The sequence below is a fragment of the Arachis ipaensis genome, chromosome B10 (assembly GCF_059453495.1).
Source record: "Arachis ipaensis isolate K30076 ecotype BB chromosome B10, ASM5945349v1, whole genome shotgun sequence".
Taxonomy (NCBI): Eukaryota; Viridiplantae; Streptophyta; class Magnoliopsida; order Fabales; family Fabaceae; genus Arachis; species Arachis ipaensis.
Genome location: NC_142435.1, coordinates 95,085,671 through 95,104,334, shown reverse-complemented (window position 1 = coordinate 95,104,334; position 18,664 = coordinate 95,085,671). Strand labels below are relative to the sequence as shown.

The 18,664-nt window shown below is 42.1% G+C and overlaps 1 non-coding gene across 1 annotated transcript; it reads left to right on the top strand.

Annotated features, from left to right (window-relative positions):
- The first annotated feature begins 12,179 nt into the window (after positions 1–12,179).
- LOC148580933 (small nucleolar RNA R71) lies at positions 12,180–12,283 on the top strand. The gene has a single exon (XR_015899167.1). It is a non-coding gene; the product is annotated as a small nucleolar RNA R71 (small nucleolar RNA).
- The last annotated feature ends 6,381 nt before the right edge of the window (positions 12,284–18,664 follow it).

Here is an 18,664-nt window from a genome sequence, read left to right as displayed (position 1 = left end):
ATTTCTGGCAGAAATTGAGGGACTTGAGCAAAAATCTGATTTAGGCTGAAAAAGGACTGCAGATGTTGTTGGATTCTGACCTCTCTGCACTCAAAGTGGATTTTCTGGAGTTATAGAACTCCAAATGGCGCGCTCTCAGTTGCGTTGGAAAGTAGACATCTAGGGCTTTCCAGAAATATATAATAGTTTATACTTTTCCCGAGTTTAGACGACGCAAACTGGCATTCAACGCCAGTTCCATGCTGCATTCTAGAGTTAAACTCCAGAAACAGGTTGCAAAGTGGAGTTAAACGCCAGAAACAGGTTACAAACTGGCGTTCAACTCCAAGAGAAGCCTCTACACGTGTAAAGCTTAATGCTCAGCCCAAGCACACACCAAGTGGGCCCCAGAAGTAGATTTCTGCATCATTTACTCATTTCTGTAAACCCTAGTAACTAGTTTAGTATAAATAGGACTTTTTACTACTGTATTTACATCTTTAGTTTCATCTTTAGATCACGTTTGGGGGCTGGCCATTCGGCCATGCCTGAACCTTCATCACTTATGTATTTTCAACGGTAGAGTTTCTACACACCATAGATTAAGGTGTGGAGCTCTGCTGTTCCTCATGGATTAATGCAAAGTACTACTGTTTTTCTATTCAATACAAACTTATTTCGCTTCTAAGATATTCATTCGCACTTCAATGTGAATGTGATGATCGTGACAATCATCATCATTCCCAACTTATGAACGCGTGCCTTACAACCACTTCTGTTCTACCTTAGATTGAATGGGTATCTCTTAGATATCTAATACAGGGGACCGAGTCTGAGATATTAGAATCTTCGTGGTATAAGTTAGAACCCATGGATGGCCATTCCTGAGATCCGGAAAGTCTAAACCTTGTCTGTGGTATTCCGAGTAGGATCTGGGAAGGGATGGCTGTGACGAGCTTCAAACTCGCGAGTGCTGGGCATAGTGACAGACGCAAAAGGATCAATGGATCCTATTCCAGTATGATCGAGAACCGACAGATGAATAGCCGTGCTGTGACAGAGCATCTTGGACCATTTTCACTGAGAGGATGGGAAGTAGCCATTGACAACGGTGATGCCCAACATACAGCTTACCATGGAAAGAAGTAGGAATGATTGGATGAAGACAGCAGGAAAGCAGAGGTTCAGAGGAACGAAAGGCATCTCTATACGCTTATCTGAAATTCTCATCAATGAATTACATAAGTATCTCTATCATAGTTTATATTTCAATTATGTTTTAATTACCAAATCTCCATAACTATCTGAATCTGCCTGACTGAGATTTACAAGGTGATCATAGCTTGCTTCAAGCCGACAATCTCCGTGGGATCGACCTTTACTCACGTAAGGTTTATTACTTGGACGACCCAGTGCACTTGCTGGTTAGTTGTGCGGAATTGTGACAAATTGTGATTCATGTTTGAGAGCACCAAGCCATTGGCGCCATTGTTGAAGATCACAATTTCGTGCACCAGTTTGCCTATGTGAATAATTCTGTTTAACTGCTAATTGCTATACTTAATGTAATTGCTCTTGATTGTGTTTGAATCTCTTTACTTGTGTTTGTATCTGATTGGTTGGGTTGTAGTGAATTGGGTGTTGATTGAATTGCTTGGGCCTAAGGCCGTGATTGGTTTGTGTTTGAGGTTTAGTAAAGTATGAAAGATTAAGCTGGTTCAACATAGACTTAATGAACCTATGCTTGGAACAAATTAGTCATTCATGCAGTTTAGGAAAACTTTTAAGACGTATATAAAGAAAAATATGGGTTTAGGATTTTGGATAATTAATTGATGCTTCTAAAGAAGGTTTTAGATTTTTGAATGTTGAGCCATTGGTTTTCAAAAGAAGTTTATATAAGGCGAGCGATGAGTACTACGAATGAAAGTAGTTTTCTTTTCAATGTCTCTAAATGAAATTAACAATTTGCGCTTTATTCTTTACTTTCACGGCATTCTCTACCTCTACTGAGAACATGTGGTTTGGTTCTCACCCCGAAATTTTCCACCCTTTCAGTGACACAGGTTTGAAGATGTAATTTGAAGCTGCGAGCGATTAGTAGGTTTTCTTTATGGTTTTAATTGCTTTCATAGAGTCCCCTCGCCATTATCCCTTGATATTTTATTTTAACAGAGGGATAGGTATTGTATTTGGGTTTATATGACTTCTTATGTATAAGAATTACTATTAATAATACGTATGTGATTGTTATTATTATTTGCAATGTTTATCCTTGATACATGTCTTTAATGAATAAAAACAAAATTTTCTGGCTTTTTCCTAAAACTGAACCGCAAAATCGATACAAAGGCTCAGTAATTAAGTAGTTAAAATTAGAAAAGGTCACGTAACGTTCTTTCTAGTAGAAATACCCTGACTTAAGCAAGGTATTTTGCTGGAAGGGATGTTACACCTTTGTTCTTAGAGCTTGTTGATGGCAGCCCAACACCAAACTTAGAATTGATGTTTGGGGGCACTGCAAAGCTCTTGACAGAAAGAAAGGGTTGGAACACTAAGTGTTGCACCACTGTCTCTTTCTTATCAGAGGGAGAATTGGGATTGGACATCTTGAACAAGATGTAGTCCTCTCCTAGTTGGAAAACCATTTCTCCTTTGCCACATTAATCATGGCATTTGCAGTAGCTATGAAAGGTCTTCCGAGAATGATAGTCATCTTCATCCTCTCCAATATCCAAGACTATGAAGTTTGCAGGGATGTAGTGGTCTTCAACCTTTACCAAGACATCCTCTACTAAGCCATATGGCTTCTTTATTGACTTGTCTGCCATCTCTAGTGAGATATTTAGAGCTTGTACCTCAAAGATTCCCAACTTCTCCATTACAGAGAGTGGCATGAGGTTTATACTTGACTCTAGGTCACACAGAGCCTTCTCAAAGGTCATGGTGCCTATGGTGCAAGGAATCGGAAAGCGTCTAGGATCTGGAAGCTTCTGAGGTAGCTTCTGCTGAACCAAAGCATTGAGTTCTTTGGAAAGCAGTAGAGGTTCTTCCTCTAAAGGCTTTGTACCAAATAACTTGGCATTCAGTTTTATGAGAGCTCCTAGGTACCGAGCAACTTGCTCTTCCCTAGTGTCTTCATCCTCATCAGAGGATGAGTGTTCATCAGAACTCATGCATTGCAGAAGTGCATGCAAAGGAACCTCTATGATCTCTATATGAACCTTGGTTTCCTTTAGTTCTTGGATAGGGTTTTCTTGAGTGGGTATTGAGCACTCAGAGTGTGTGCCGTTACTGGCATTCAACGCCAGCTCTGATGGCTCTGTGGGTGTTGAATGCCCATGCTGTATACCCTTACTGGCGTTAAACGCCAGTTCCCTTACCATTTTGGGCGTTAAACGCCCAACAGGGATATCCTGGCTGGCGTTCAACGCCAACTTCCCTGCTTGTAGGGGCGTTGAACGCCCAGTGAGGGCTTCCTCACTAGCGTTCTGCACCAGTTTTGCTGCCTGCTTGGGCATTGAATGCCCAGTGAGGGATTCCTTACTGGCGTTCAATGCCAGGCTCTTAGCTATTTTGGGCGTTGAATACTCAGTGAGATCTTCCTCACTGGCGTTCAAAGCCTTCCCAATCTCTCCAGATTCGTCTTCTGCCTCAGTGGTGATGGCCTTGCACTCCTCTCTTGGATTCACCTCAATGTTACTAGGAAGAGTGTCAGGAGGAGTCTCAGGGATCCTCTTGCTTAGCTGACCAACTTGAATCTCCAAATTTCTGATGGACGATCTTGTTTCGATTATGAAACTATAAGTGGTCTTAGAGAGGTTGGAGACTATAGTAACTAAGTCAGAAAGGCTCTACTTAGGAGTCTCTATGTTCCCTTGAGAAGATGGGAATGATGGCCTGTTGTTGAACCTTTTCTGGGTTCTTCTACCTTGATTATTATTGAAGCCTTGCTGAGGCTTCTGTTGTTCCTTCCATGAAAGGTTATGATGATTCCTCTATAAAGGGTTGTAGATATTTCCATAGGGTTCTCCCATGTAATTCACCTCCTCCATGGTGCGTTGATCAGGATCATAAGCTTCTACTTCAGAAGAAGCTTCCTGAGTACTGCCAGCTGCAGCTTGCATTCCAGTCAAATGCTGAGAGATCATATTGACTTGCTGGGTCAGGATCTTGTTCTGAGCCAATATGGCATTCAAAGTATCAACTTCAAGAACTCTTTTCTTCTGAGGAATCCCATTGTTTATAGGATTTCTCTCAGAAGTGTACATGAATTGGTTATTTGCAACCATCTCAATAAGTTCTCTTGCTTCTGCAGGCGTTTTCTTCAAGTTGAGTGATCCACCTGCAGAGATGTCCAATGATATCTTGGGCATCTCAGACAGACCATTGATAAACCCATATTTCATGAGTTCATTTGTGCTTAATTAGAGTGATTTATTCAACTCTTCACCTACTTATTCACATTAATTGCATAGTTTTACTTTCCCTTCCTTATTATGTCATATAATGAAAAACATGTTTTCTAAGCTTTAAAAATTAATTATTTTAATTACCTTTATTTCCATTCGATGCCGTGATTAGTGTGTTGAGTAGTTTCAGATTTTCTAAGGCAGAATGACTTAAAGGATGAAAAAGAAAACATACTAGAATGGAAGGAAGAAGCAAAAAACTGGTATCCACGCGATCGCATGGATGACGCGATCGCGTGCCAAGCACGAATCAGCAGCGACGCGGCCGCATGACTGACGCGACTGCGCGCCTCAAGCAGAATACACATGACGCGGTCGCATGACTGACGCGACCGCGTGGCAAGGAAAAGCTCCGAATGACGTGACCGCGTAACCCACGCGGACGCGTGACAGAGGCCACGCACCAGAAATTACAGAATACGCCCCCAGCGAATTCTGAAGCCCTTTTTGGCCCAGATCCAAGTACAGACAGCATAGACCAGAGGTTATAAAGTGTGGGAATGCTTCCATTCAAGCGAGAGCTCGCATATTTTCACCTTTCAATGATTTAGATTTAGTTGAGAGGGAGATCTTCTTTCTCTCTCTTTTAGGATTTAGGATTTCTTCTTGTTTTAAGAGTAACTCTGGATCCAGGTTTAATGTTCTTTTAGTTTTACTTTTATTTATTTATTCCAACATTTGAATTGATTATTATAATTTACGAATTATTCCATGTTACAGATTACTAATTGAATTAATGACAATTTGAGGTATTTTCAGTTTATGATTATTCTCTTTGATTTAAGTTGCCATTGCTTCCCATCTAAGGACACTTTTATTGTTTTAGCAATTTACTTTTTCCCCTTTTGGTTTTGGTTAAGAATTCAGTAACTCAACAATTATTAAACTCAACATAATTGATAATTGTTACTTTGCTAATTGAGTTGAACTTAATTAATCCCAACCTTTTCTTAGGAAATAATTAGGATTCAAAGGTCAATTTAATTAGTCCCTTAACTTTCCTTTGCTCTGGTAAAGGTTGACCAAGTGGAATTAAGATACAACTTTCATTATTGTTGAGAAGGATAACTAAGTTGGACTTCTAATTTCCCTTATCTTGCCAAAAGTTGTTTTACAGTTATTATTTATTTTTACTTGCCATTTAATTCACTCGTCATTTAAATTACTTGCTTCTCACCTTCTAAACCCCGATTACAACCTTTATAGACAATAGTAAGAACATACTTCCTCGCAGTTCCTTGAGAAGACGACCCGAGGTTTGAATACTCGGTTAACAATTTTTAAGGGGTTTGTTACTTGTGACACCCAACACGTTTGTACGAAGGGATTTTTGCCGGTTTAGAAACTATATCTACGACGCAACCGTTTCTATGAATTTCTTTACTGGTTGAAAACCCGACGTCAAAATGGCACCGTTGCCGGGGAACTGCTAACGTGTGCCTTATTATTAGTTATTGTAAATATTTTTCTTTTGCTTGTTTGATTATTGTTGTTTTTCCTTTTTCTCTTTATTTGCTACTATGAACTCTCACCCCTCTCGCTTTGAGTTTGGTTCTAATATTGTTAAAGGAAATAGAAGTTATAGCAGGAATGTGCATCAAGGTCAGACCAATCAAGGATGGATGGAGCCAAGAGGATCTAATCAACCCTTTAGGCGGCAACACCCCCCGAGATATCCTAGACAAAGACCATTCTACCGTGCATACCCAGCTGTAAGACATGGTGGACAACCTTGTAACTACCAACAAGCCCCACCCCGTGCATATGAACCATCCTTTCAACATAACCTCTAACAACCACACTCACAAGCTTCTCTTCACCATTCGCCATCATATGATCCTTCCTTACCCCAATACCAATCCAATCGTTCCTAATCATCACCACTTTCCTCTGTATCATGTCCAAGTCTGGCAAACCGCAAAGCAAAGGATCGCCTGAAAGAAACAATGATTAAATTTCAAACAACCATTCAACAACTGGAGCAAGCACTAATTCAATGGGCCACTAGGCGCTCAAGTATACAAGGATCAACCACAGCCCCATGTGGACAGCCCAATGAAGAGCGTAGCATGAAAGAAACGCTAGAGACTCCAGTGGACAAGACAGAAAATGAATTCGTACTAGAACAAGTGGAAGAAGCTGTCATTATTCAAAAAGAAGAGTTGGTTGAAGATCTAGGCGATGCTGAACTTCCTTGGGAATACAGAATTGAGGAAAACTCCATCCAAGACACTACAGTTGATGCTAAGGAGGATACCGTACAATCTCCAAGGCAAGTCGTCTACGAAGAATCAGACGGAATAATCCAAGAAGCAAATTTCCTTGATGATGATAGTCACAAGTCTAGTGCTCCTAGTGATGAACTTGCATCTGCAAGTGAATTCTCTGAGATCGAAGAATCTTCCCCAAGTGAATATGAAGATGATGCGGAGGTAGATTTCTCTCAACCTCCAATCTATGACTCAAGTGATGAGGAAGACGCAAAAGACTTTGACCAGAATACAGATACAATCGAAGATCTTTGCAAGGAAGTGGAAGAATTCACAGAAGAGCACAAGGAAACGGAACTCGCAGAACCACCAAAAACACCTATCCCAAGGCCATTGTCACCCAATACAAGCTTCAAGTGGGTACAATCCTTAACCTATAATTTTACTTATTCACTTGAATATGGTTTGCTTGAAATAGATGGCCAGCTTAGAGCTCTCTGCGGCTTTAAAAGTAAAAGGGAAATGGCTCGTATTCAGAGCTGGTGCACCAGGTTCAATAAGGTTCCACGCTTCACCTCGAAGTACACAGATTGGTATCGTGCTCAATTGCATGGATCACGGAGGACGTTTGGTCGCCACGGTGAGATTCTACTCTTTAACCCGCCCGAATGGAAACTTACAATTCAAAACGAAGGCGGATCTAAAAACACAGCTTGGGATCATGGATTATGTTCTGACATTCGTCATCCCGGGAGGCTGGATATCTGTTTAAAGCTACGCAGAAGCTTTACATGCCTAGTTTAGGACCCCGGAGGCTATTAGCATTCCAAGCACTGGTAGAGATTTTTGGACGAATTTAAACACAAGCCACCATAACAGGATACTCTTCCAATGTCCAACTTAAGGACTTTAACTAAAAGTGCTAGGTGGGAGACAACCCACCATGGTATGGTCGCTTCTTTTTCAATTTATTTCTTGTTAATTGCTTTCAATTTTTCCTTTTTCATTTTAATTTATTAAACCTGGAATCATGCATAAGCATCCATGATAGTCATTGCATTCTGCACTTTTCATGCATAAAAAAAAAGTGGTTGCACGACGCGACTGCATGCCCCATGCGATCGCGTCATATCGTGAAAAACACCACCCATGCGACCGCGTGACCCACGCGGCCGCGTGATACATATATCGGTGTAAGGATCCAACGAACAGAAAGTTGGGCTGGAATCATGCGGCCCTAGTGCGTTTCGCACAAATTGGCCCACGCGATCGCATGCCCCATGCGATCGCGTCACATGGATTGCACATCATCCCAAAAGGAGACAGAGAGTTGCGCTAAAACGGCGCTGGAGTCGTGCGTTTAGCACGACTTCCAGCGACGCGATCGCACGACCCATGCGATCGCGTCACCCTTCTTTCCCCCTCGTATGCGATCGCGCACCCCGCGCGATCGCGTCACTCCCATTCTCGTCCCAACCACGCGACCGCGTGCCCCACGCGGCTGCGTGGATTCGAAAATATAACTCCCCCAGCCCGCGAACCCTATCAGTCGCGCAGCCCTCACCCCCAACCCTCTTCCCCTTCTCTGCCTCCTCTCCCTCCAACCACCACCCACCACCTTCCAGCCACCACCGCACCATCACCCAGACGCCGCCGCCGACCCGCCATCGCTGCCGTACCACCCCCTCCCCTTCTCTCTCCTTCCTTCTTCCTCTCTCCTCCCCTTTCCACCGCTGCTCGCCGCCACCACCGCCCACCACCGCCGGCCATCCACCGCGCCCCACCCCTTCAGCCAGCAACCCCAACCACAACCTCCCACCCCTATCCTCTCCCTCCAACCACCACCCACCACCTAAACCCTTTCTCCGACACCAACCCCCTCCGCCGCCACCACTGCGTCGCCGTGCACCACCACCGCGCCGGACGCCGCCGCAGCTACCTTCTTCCCTGTTCCACCCCTTCCGCTTACCAGGTTCCGCAACACGCAACCATTTTTTTTATCTGTTCGTAACTTTTTTGTATTTTTTTATTCCGTTTATGTTCATAATTAGGATAGTTAGACTTGCATGTTGTAGTGGATTTTTAGGTTGTTAGGTAGCTTAGGCTGTGGTTAGTGGATCTAGGTCTGTTTACTTGCACTGTTCTTACTTCTGTTTTATCTTATGTGCAATTCTGTTGCTGCTATAATCATGATTCATATGCTGCTTTCTCGTATGTTGCTGCTGTTTACATTGAGTTTTTTATGTTTATTTTATATTTATGTACATGCAGCTTGATTTTTTTTAATTCATATGAACTGATTAAATTGCTGTTTATTTTCCGGGACAATCCAATTTTAGCCGGAATGCTGCCCAATTTTTTTTAAATTTGTTTTCATTCATGTTTTGGTTTGACATTTCCGAAATCTGTTTTACTCTGCTTTACCCAAACCATTACATGAATGCTATGGCAGACCTTCTCACCCTTTTTGATTTCTTGGTTCATAAACTGCTTGTTCAATTATGAGTACTTTTATTCTTACCTATGAATCCTTGTTATATGGTTTTTTCTCTATGCCACTTACTTTAACCCGCACTTTACTAACTCACTGTTTTTAATTTACTAATTTCTTTTTCAAATCCTAACCATACTACTCCCTTTTGGTCTCTTTTCTAATTATTTTCACTTTCCTCTAACTTTCTAACCATGGCATATTGCTTATTTTCTTTCCATTTAACATTCATTCAATCACAATTCAATTACTCATTTTCCTTATTCTATTTCTCCCTTACCGCTTTGAGTTTCCTTTGTTTAATTGCCTATTTGCTTTCCTATTTTTTTATCCATTCCTGATTTTCTATTTTTCAGGATGTCTGCCTCACAAAGGAAAGGCAAAGGCAAGGCTACTGGCAAGCGCAAGAGAGGAGATTCCTCCTAGTCCATCATTTCCCTAATGCACGATACCTCATGGCGGGAGAAGAACTTCACACCGCAGGAGAAAGCCAACCAGCTACTTCCTGCGGATGATCCTATAAAATTTGCAAACCGGTACTATGAACTGAAGTAACCGGCTTTTGCAAACTCCAGAAACCTATACCTGGAACATACCTTGAAGATTCCAGAGGCCCTCCAGCGGTACACTACTGAGCAAATCAAGCAAAGGGGCTGGTTCTTTCTGGAGAGACCACTGACAGAGGTCAATGCATCTTGGGTCCGGGAATTCTATTGCAACTACTACCTTACTACCCTTGATGCAGTGAACCTGAGGGGAAATCAAATTCTAGTCACTGAGGAGGCCATAGAGACCATTCTCCAGCTCCCAGCCAAGTCCGATCAGCCAGATGGTTTTGCACAGGCTGAGGAGGACATGGGCCAGATGCAGTTTGACTGAGATGCCGTAAAGGCACGGATAGCTCTCGACCCTGCTGTTCCTTGGGATATGGGTCAGAACACCACTATGCCTAGAGGTATCAAGAGAGTGTACTTGAACGATGAGGCTCGGCTATGGCATCAGATCTTGAGTAATTTTGTGATGCCGAGTACTCACGAGACGGAGATCCCGGCTACCATGATCACCCTCCTTTGGTGTGTGCTGGAGGGTAAGGACATATACTTACCTCGTTTTATCCGGCATTATACTTACTTCGTTTTATCCTTCTTCTTTGTTTCTTTTGTGGTTGCCTTCCCCTTGGTGACCTCTTTTTCTAAAGGAGTTGTGATACTGTCTTCACCTGCCTCTAGAGGTTTAGGTTCCTCCAACTTTTCCTTGAGCTGTGGCAATTGCTGTTTTCCTTGTTTATCAATTAAGGGGATCTCAGAATGAACTGGCTGTGCTTCAGTGCTTGTCTCCTCTTTCAGTGTCTCATTATCATTTGTGCTTAGTTCCTTGTCCTCTTGATCTGTTTCTTGTAAGAGTTTGAAAACATTGAAGCTGAGTCGTTCATCATGGATTCTCAATATTAGCTCCCCTTTCTCTACATCGATAAGTGCTCTGGCCGTAGCTAGGAATGGTCTTCCCAATATGATTGGGTGAGTGTGACTCTCTTCCATGTCCAGGATGACAAAGTCTGTTGGGAGAAAGTATTTCCCAACCTTTAGCAACACATTTTCCACCACTCCTATTGCTTGCTTTTGAGTTTTGTCAGCCAGTCTGATGATTACATCTGTGGGCATTATCTCATTTATCTGCAGCCTCTTCACCAGGGATAAGGGCAGTAAGTTGATGCTGGCCCCCAAATCACATAGTGCTCTATCGAACATAGTTTCACCTATGGCACAAGGGATGTGAAAACTCCCTGGGTCTCTTCTTTTTGTAGGCAACTCAGGTTGAATAAGGGCACTACATTCCTTGTTCATCACTATAGTCTGGCCTCCTTTGAGTGAGCTTTTCCTGGGAAGAAGTTCCTTCATATACTTGATGAATGCAGGAATTTGTTGAATTGCCTTGATGAATGGTATGTTTACATGCAGAGATGCAAACAAGTCTAGGAACCTTGAGTATATTCTCTTTTCCACAGCACCATTGAGCAGCTGAGGGAAGGGTGCATAGAGCTTCAGCAGCTCTTGTTGTGAGATTTTTGGTTCTTGGTGATCTCTATCCTCCTCCTTTGTTGAGTTGTCATCAGGTTGTTCGAAAGGTTTGCCATGCTTGTCTTCAGTCTCTTGATCACTTGTAGTGACCATTTTGCAATCTTCCCATCTTACTTTCTTTGCTTCTCTTTTGGGGTTTTTCTCTATGTCACTTGGGAAGCTATCAGTAGGTTTGGGAATCTTCTCAGCTAAACATCCCACCTGGAATTCCAGCTTCCTAATGGTCTCTCCCTGGTTCTTAATATTGGCTCGCACCTCCTCTTTGAACACCTTATTTTCTTGAATCTCTTGGCATATTCCTTCAAGTAAAGTTTCAATCTTAGAGAGCTTGTCATCAATTGATGGGTGATTCGGAGCAGATGTGCTGTTTTGGTTTTGATAGGCGTGTGGAGAAGTGTTGTTGTGGGGGTGTTGAGATGTCCTCTGTGTGAATTGTTGGTGAGCTGCATTATTGTTGGAGTTATAACGTCTCTGGTCTTGGTTTTGATCTTGCTGACTTCCCCACCCAAAGTTTCGGTGGTTTCTCCATCCAGGGTTGTAGGTCTTGGAGTATGGATCATAGTTTTGTCTTCGTGAATTCCCAATGTAGTTGGCTTGCTCCTGACTACCCTCTGCTTCTTTATTCACTCCTTCTTGGGTTGTTGATGAAGTGGAGATTGCTGCTACTTGGTTCCTCTCCATCTTCTTGGTGAGGTCAGCCAGCTGCTGGGTAATGAGCTTGTTTTGGGCCAACAGAGCATCTACATTGTTTAGCTCTATTACTCCTCTTGTGTTCCCTCTTTCGGAAGCATAGAAGTAGTCGTTCTCTGCTACTGTTTCAATGACATCTATAGCCTCCTCAATGGTTTTCTTCTTGTTCAAGGATCCTCCGGATGAATGGTCTACGGCCTTCTTTGACTCATAAGAGAGCCCTTCATAGAAAATGTGCAGCTGCACCCATTCGTTGAACATGCCAGGTGGACACCTCCTTGTGAGGTCCTTAAATCTCTCCCATGCTTCATACAAAGTTTCACCATCTTGTTGCCTGAAAGATTGGACCTCAGCTCTCAGCCTATCGATTCTTTGAGGAGGGTAAAATCTTGCTAAGAATTTGTTCACCACATCTTCCCAAGTTGTCAAGCTTTCCCTTGGGAAAGATTCCAGCCACTTGGCTGCCTTGTCCTTGAGTGAGAATGGAAATAAGAGCAGTCTATAGGTGTCAGGATGAACACCATTAGACTTCACTGTGTCACATATTCTCAGGAAGGTGGTCAAATGTTGATTGGGGTCTTCTTGAACACCTCCTCCAAACGAACAGTTGTTCTGAACAAGGGTGATGAGCTGTGGTTTAAGTTCAAAGTTATTGGCATGGATTGTTGGCTTTTGGATGCTACTTCCACAATTGCCTGGGTTTGGATTGATGTAAGAGCCCAAAACTCTTCTATCCTCCCCAGCATGATTTGCTCTACCTCCTCCCCCATAGTTGTGATCCTCTTCTTCATGATGGTTTTCCATGTTGTCTTCCATGTTTGGTTCAAAGAATTCCTCCTCTTCCTCAGCACCAACCACTTTCTTTCCTCTTGCCTCCCTCCTTAATCTAAGGAAGGTCCTCTCAGGTTCAGAATCGAAGGAAGTTGAAGCCCCGCTTCTTCTCCCTGTCATTCAACCATCAAGTGCAAGCAAGAAAAGATATGTGCAGAAAGTATTTTTGTCAGAATTACTGTTAGTTGTGGGTGATGCAATATATCAAACAGTTAGTGGGTTAGCAAATAGAATTGAAAATAACAAAGAAAAACAAAAGAGTAGAGGGGGAAGGAAAGAAGTTTAACTAAAACAAAAAGTAAATCACTCAAACAGAAAACAAAATTCACAAAAGAAAAATGCTCAATCTAGTGATCTTCCAATTTAATCATTGTTGATGCACAATCAATCCCCGGCAACGGCGCCATAAACTTGATGCGGGTGGAAACTGTCTCTCAACAAATTTCCTTCGGCAAGTGTACCAAATTTGTCGTCAAGTAAAAACTCACAATAGAGTGAGGTCGAATCCCACAGGGATTGATTGATCAAGCAACTTTAATTAGAAGAATGTTCTAGTTGAGCGAATCCATAATTTGGGTTGAGAGTTGCAGAAAATAAAATAGCGGGAATGTAAATAATAGAAAAGTAAATGCTAGAATTAAAGGACTGGAAGTAAATGACTGAAAGTAAATTGCAGAATTGTAAATGAGAATGGGGGATTTGCTCATAAAAGTAAATGGCAGAAATTAAAGAGAATGGGTAAGATTAGAGATGGGGAGTTCATTGGGCTTAGGAGATGTTGCAATTCTCCGGATCAAGTTCATTTTCATCTCTTCCTCAATCAATGCACTTATTGATCTCCTTGGCAATCTTAATTGATTGAATTACAAATTCAATCTCTCAAATCTTGATCAATAGCCAATTCCTTGGTCAATTGTTCATGAGAAGAGATGAAGTATGGTCACTGATTATACCACATGCATTTCCCAAATCAAGTATTGAGAGGGTTATAGTCACATACCCATCCAAACCCAATTTGGTCCAGCATGAGAAAGCATTTCTAGCTTGATCTCTTCATTCCTCTTTCAAGGTTCAGAAGAGATCCAAGTTTGAATAGCTTATTTTCCAAGATAACTACCCAATTGGATGAAGATCGAAAGCTTTCAAGTAAAATCAAGAGAAAAGATAGAAGAAGAATAATGAAAATTAGTATTGATCCATCAAACTACAACAGAGCTCCGTAACCCAATGAAAGGGGTTTAGTTGTTCATAGCTCTAGAAAATGAAAACAAAGATGGAGAATACATCATAAAACTAGAAAATGCAGAGAAGGTAAAATACAGAGAGTAGTTCTCTTTTTCCCCCGACTTCCAGAACTCCTAAACAATTCAAAGAGACTCCTATATATACTACTTTTCTTAGCTTCTAGTTAGCCCTTCAAGTCTTGGGCCTTTGGATCTTGAGTTTGAAGCAGTTCTCTTCTTCATTTGGGCTTGGCTTTACTTGCAGAGAGAAAATGTGAAGTGGGCAGAGACTTTAGCTCAGGACGTTAGGGGTGTTAACATTTAGTGAAAATATGAGTTCGAGAACGTTAGTGACAATCAACTTTCTCACTAACGTTCCTAAGTAAAAGCCACATTAACTTCAACGTTAGTGGCACAAACATTGCCACAAACGTTGCCTCTAAGTCCTTCGCACACGTTATTGAGACTTAACATTCCCAATAACTTTGAAAAGCCCCCTTTGTTCCCATGTTAGAGCGCACGTTAACTTAGTTAACGTGGCTCTTTAACGTGGGCTTGCCATCCTTCGAGAACGTTAGTGACACTCAATATTGTCACTAACGTTCCAAGGTGCCCCTATGACTCACGTTAGAGTCCACGTTAACTAGGTTAACGTGGCTTCTAACGTGGCCATGCTTAGCCATCTCCAACGTTAGTGACCAAGTTGAGTGTCACTAACGTTGGCCATTCTTTCACTCATCAACGTTAGCTTCCACGTTAACTAAGTTAACGTGGAGGTTAACGTGGCTCCTTAGGGGGTTGTGTGGTTGCTTCCAACGTTAGTGACAATGTTGGGTGTCACTAACGTTGTCGACCACTCTTACTTCTTACGTTAGCTCCCACATTAACCAAGTTAACGTGGGAGTTAACGTGGTATATTTCTCCTTAGGCCAACGTTAGTGACAATGTTGAATGTCACTAACGTTGGCGTTTCTCCCCCCCTTCTAACGTTAGAGGCCACGTTAACTAATTTAACGTGGACTCTAACGTGGCCACTTATGAGCATTTGCCAACGTTAGTGACAATGTTAAGTATCACTAACTTTGGCTCAACTTCCCCTCTCCACGTTAGAGTTCTCGTTAACTTAGTTAACGTGACTCTTAACGTGGTCAATGATGGCTTCGAGAGCGTTATTGGCAATCACTTTTCTCATTAACTTTGCAAGTTACCTCCCATTCCTTGCTTCCTTTGGTCCTGAAATCAAGCAATAGAGTGCGTCAAAGTTCTAGTCCAAGTCATGGGTAATGCAACATACAATTTGTCACTAAACTCATGCAAAATCCTCATGAAATAATGTAAAATGCACAATGTATGCTTGAATCAAGGTGTAAGTGAATATCTACCCAAAACTAGCTTATTTCCTAAGGGAATGCATGAAACTATCCTAAAAACAATAAAGAAAAGGTCAGTGAAACTGGCCAAGATGCCCTGGCATCAATTCCCCCTAATATCAAACCTAAGTTTGGTGTTAGGTGTACACTATCCACTAAGGAGGAATGTCCTAAGAAGAAGGTGCCCAGGGGATGGAGGAACAAGAAGATCCATATTGAAGACTTCTCACCAAGAATAAAAGTGATATTTGCTGAAAGCCCAATCTTACCTCATACAATGAACAGGATCCTATCTCTTGAGCATATTGAGTTAACCCATGAGAGCATAGGAAAAAGATTCACAGTGAGAGGTAAGGAGCTGAGGCCCTATGACCATCCCTCTCTTTAGCTTGACGATAAAGAAGCGCTTGTTGGGAGGCAACATAACCCTAAATATCCTTTGTTTTTTCTTTCAGTTTGATTTTCATCTATTTATGATTTTTATTCATAATTTCCCTTAGTTTAATTTTGTTTGTGGTCATGCAAAGTGTTTAAAACAGGAACAAGAGGAATCTAGAGGAAGAACAGAGCACCTTAGAGAGCATTACACTCGAATGTTTTGGCGCTGAATGCCAGAATGGGTATTTAGTGCCCCAAACGGCACATTCTTCGAGGGGTGCTGATGCGAAACACCAAGGAGGGCATTTAGCGTCTGGATTGGCAGCTAGAGGTTGGCATTAAACGTTAGGGTGGGCGTTTAACGCCCAGAATAGCATGAAGAAGCTGGCGTTAAATGCCATAAGGGGCATAATTCCCAGGAATCACCATACCTCGTAGTGCACTAAACGTCACCTGTGTGTTTAGCACCATGTCTCATCCTAAAAAAATTAGTATTGGTATTAAATGCCAGGGAGGGCGTTAAACGCCCCAGATGGAGCAAGTTATGCAATGTTGTGGCACTGAATGTCGAGGCTAGTGTTTAGAGCCAGCAACAGAGATTTCAAAAATGAAGAAAGGTTTTAACCGTTACCACTGGTTAATTACCCTCTCCCATCCCTTATGACCATTCAACCCCACTCTCTCTTGCCACCTTACCGACTTTTTCCATCCATATTCATTCACCCCTATACCAACCACCCTTTACATCACCCAATCATCTCCCATCAATCCTACTAACTATCTCTTTCTCTCCATTCTCCAACGGGCATACCCCATTTTCCACTCCTCTATTTAATTTTATTTCAGCAACCCTTCCCCAAATCTTCATTTTAACTGTAAACCCCCTCCCTCATTCCCATCTATATAAACCCCACTTCTCCATACTTTTACCTCACCACATACAAAACATTTTCACTTACTTCCTTCCTCCTTCAACTTTAAGCATAACACATTCAACTTCTTCCCTTTCTTCTAGTCCCTCATCACAATTGAAACGCCCTTCAACTTTTACAATCTTTCTTTTGTTTAAGTTTTCACCTAACTACTCCCATGTCATATCTTATTTTCCTTTTCTTCTTCATATATACCTCCATTCTTACCCGTTTCTATCCCTATCACTCCCACATCCATTTCTCACTTGCTTTCCCACCCTCAACCTTTCCCTCATAACTGCACCCCACGTCCCTCTCTTTTTTTAACCCACTCCCCTTCTTCCAACCTCTCTGTCTTAACTTTATTTATTTGCTCGAGGACGAGCAAAAGCTTTAAGTTTGGTATTGGGGCAGTCCGATTCTCTCTTTTCTCATATTCCACATGGCACCCAAAACTGGAGAATCCTCTTCAAGGAAGAGAAAGGAAAAGGCTCCTATGATTGGCCTATTTGATTTTACCCAGTTCTTCTCCAAGACTTACGAGGATCACTTTAATGAGATTGTGACCAAGATAAAAGTGATCTCGGAGGTCCGCTTTAATCTGCAGCCGGACGAGTATTCGGAGATCCGGGAACAAATTCTGAGGAGGGGTTGGCAAGTTCTATGTAACCCTGTGACTTATGTGGGTGTGCTGATGGGTAGGAAATTTTACGCCAATGCTTGGGTTACTTACAAGCATGTCAAGGGCGTGAACCCGGACCTGAAGAACTGGCGCACTATGGTCCGAGGGAAGATCATAGACTTCGGTCCAGAGAGGGTGAGGGATGTACTGCAGTTGCCACTATCCAGAGACGGCCCTCACTCTTATACTCAGAGGGTCAACACTGATCAAAGACTGGATCACGTTCTTACTAACATTTGCCTCCCCGGAGCACAGTAGAGGAGAGATACTAGAGGTTAGTCATACCAGTTGGGAAGGCATGATCTGAAGCTGGTTGCCCGAGGGTGGTTGGATTTCATTTAGCGTTCCATCATCCCTACGAGTAACCGGTCTGAGGTTACCGTTGATCAAACAGTGATGATTCACTGTATCATGCTCAGTAATGAGGTAGATGTACATCGTGTGATTCCTCAAGAGCTATACAGCAGAGCCACGAAGTCCACCATCTCTTCTAGATTGGCCTTCCTTCACCTTATCTTTCGCCTGTGTGAGGCCGCCCGAGTTCGCATTGATGGAGATACCTATATTGACATTGAGAGGCCGATCACACGGAGGAGTATGGAGTACGCCAAGGAGCTTGGATGAGCACCACCTCAGGAGCCAGTTCTCCCTCCTCAGCAGGAGTAGCTTGAGATGCCTCAGAGATATTATTTCCCTCCTCATGACTATAGAATCAGTTGACCACATCTATTAAAGAGCTGACGTTTTCTGTTGATCAGCTGAGGATAGAGCATTAGGACCACTCTACCTTCCTCCATCAGCTAGTGGAGGAACAACAGAGCTTGAGACGGGAGCTAAAGGAGCTGAGGCGCTGGAGAGGATTCCCAAGAGGGAGCAGCCACCAGGACTGAAGTGGTTGAGTTTCATTATCTATTGCTTTTTTTATTTTCTGTTTTTCAGTATTGTTTTCATGTTTTCTGTTATCTATTTGAAAGCCTTTGCATGATTGCTAGTAGTATCTTATTATTTTCTAGCTTAGTTTTTTAATTTAGTATTTATGTTTATTTTAAAAATCTTCTCCTGTATTGTTCACTGAGCTTGAAAAATCAAAAGAAAAGAAGTAGTAAAATGCATGAGACTTGAGTTATATGTTATGCTTTTTTGGCTACTTTGATGTGGTGGTATTATTTATGATTCTTAATGTATGAACTGAACTGTGCATGATTGATATTGAAGTTAAAAATGTTGATTCTTGTGGTACAGGAACTTAGAAAATTATTATGGATTTTCTAAACTCAGTAAGAAATTAATCCTTGAAGCAAAACAAATAGCAAAAAAAAAACAAAAAGCAAGGTCCAAGGCTCTGAGCA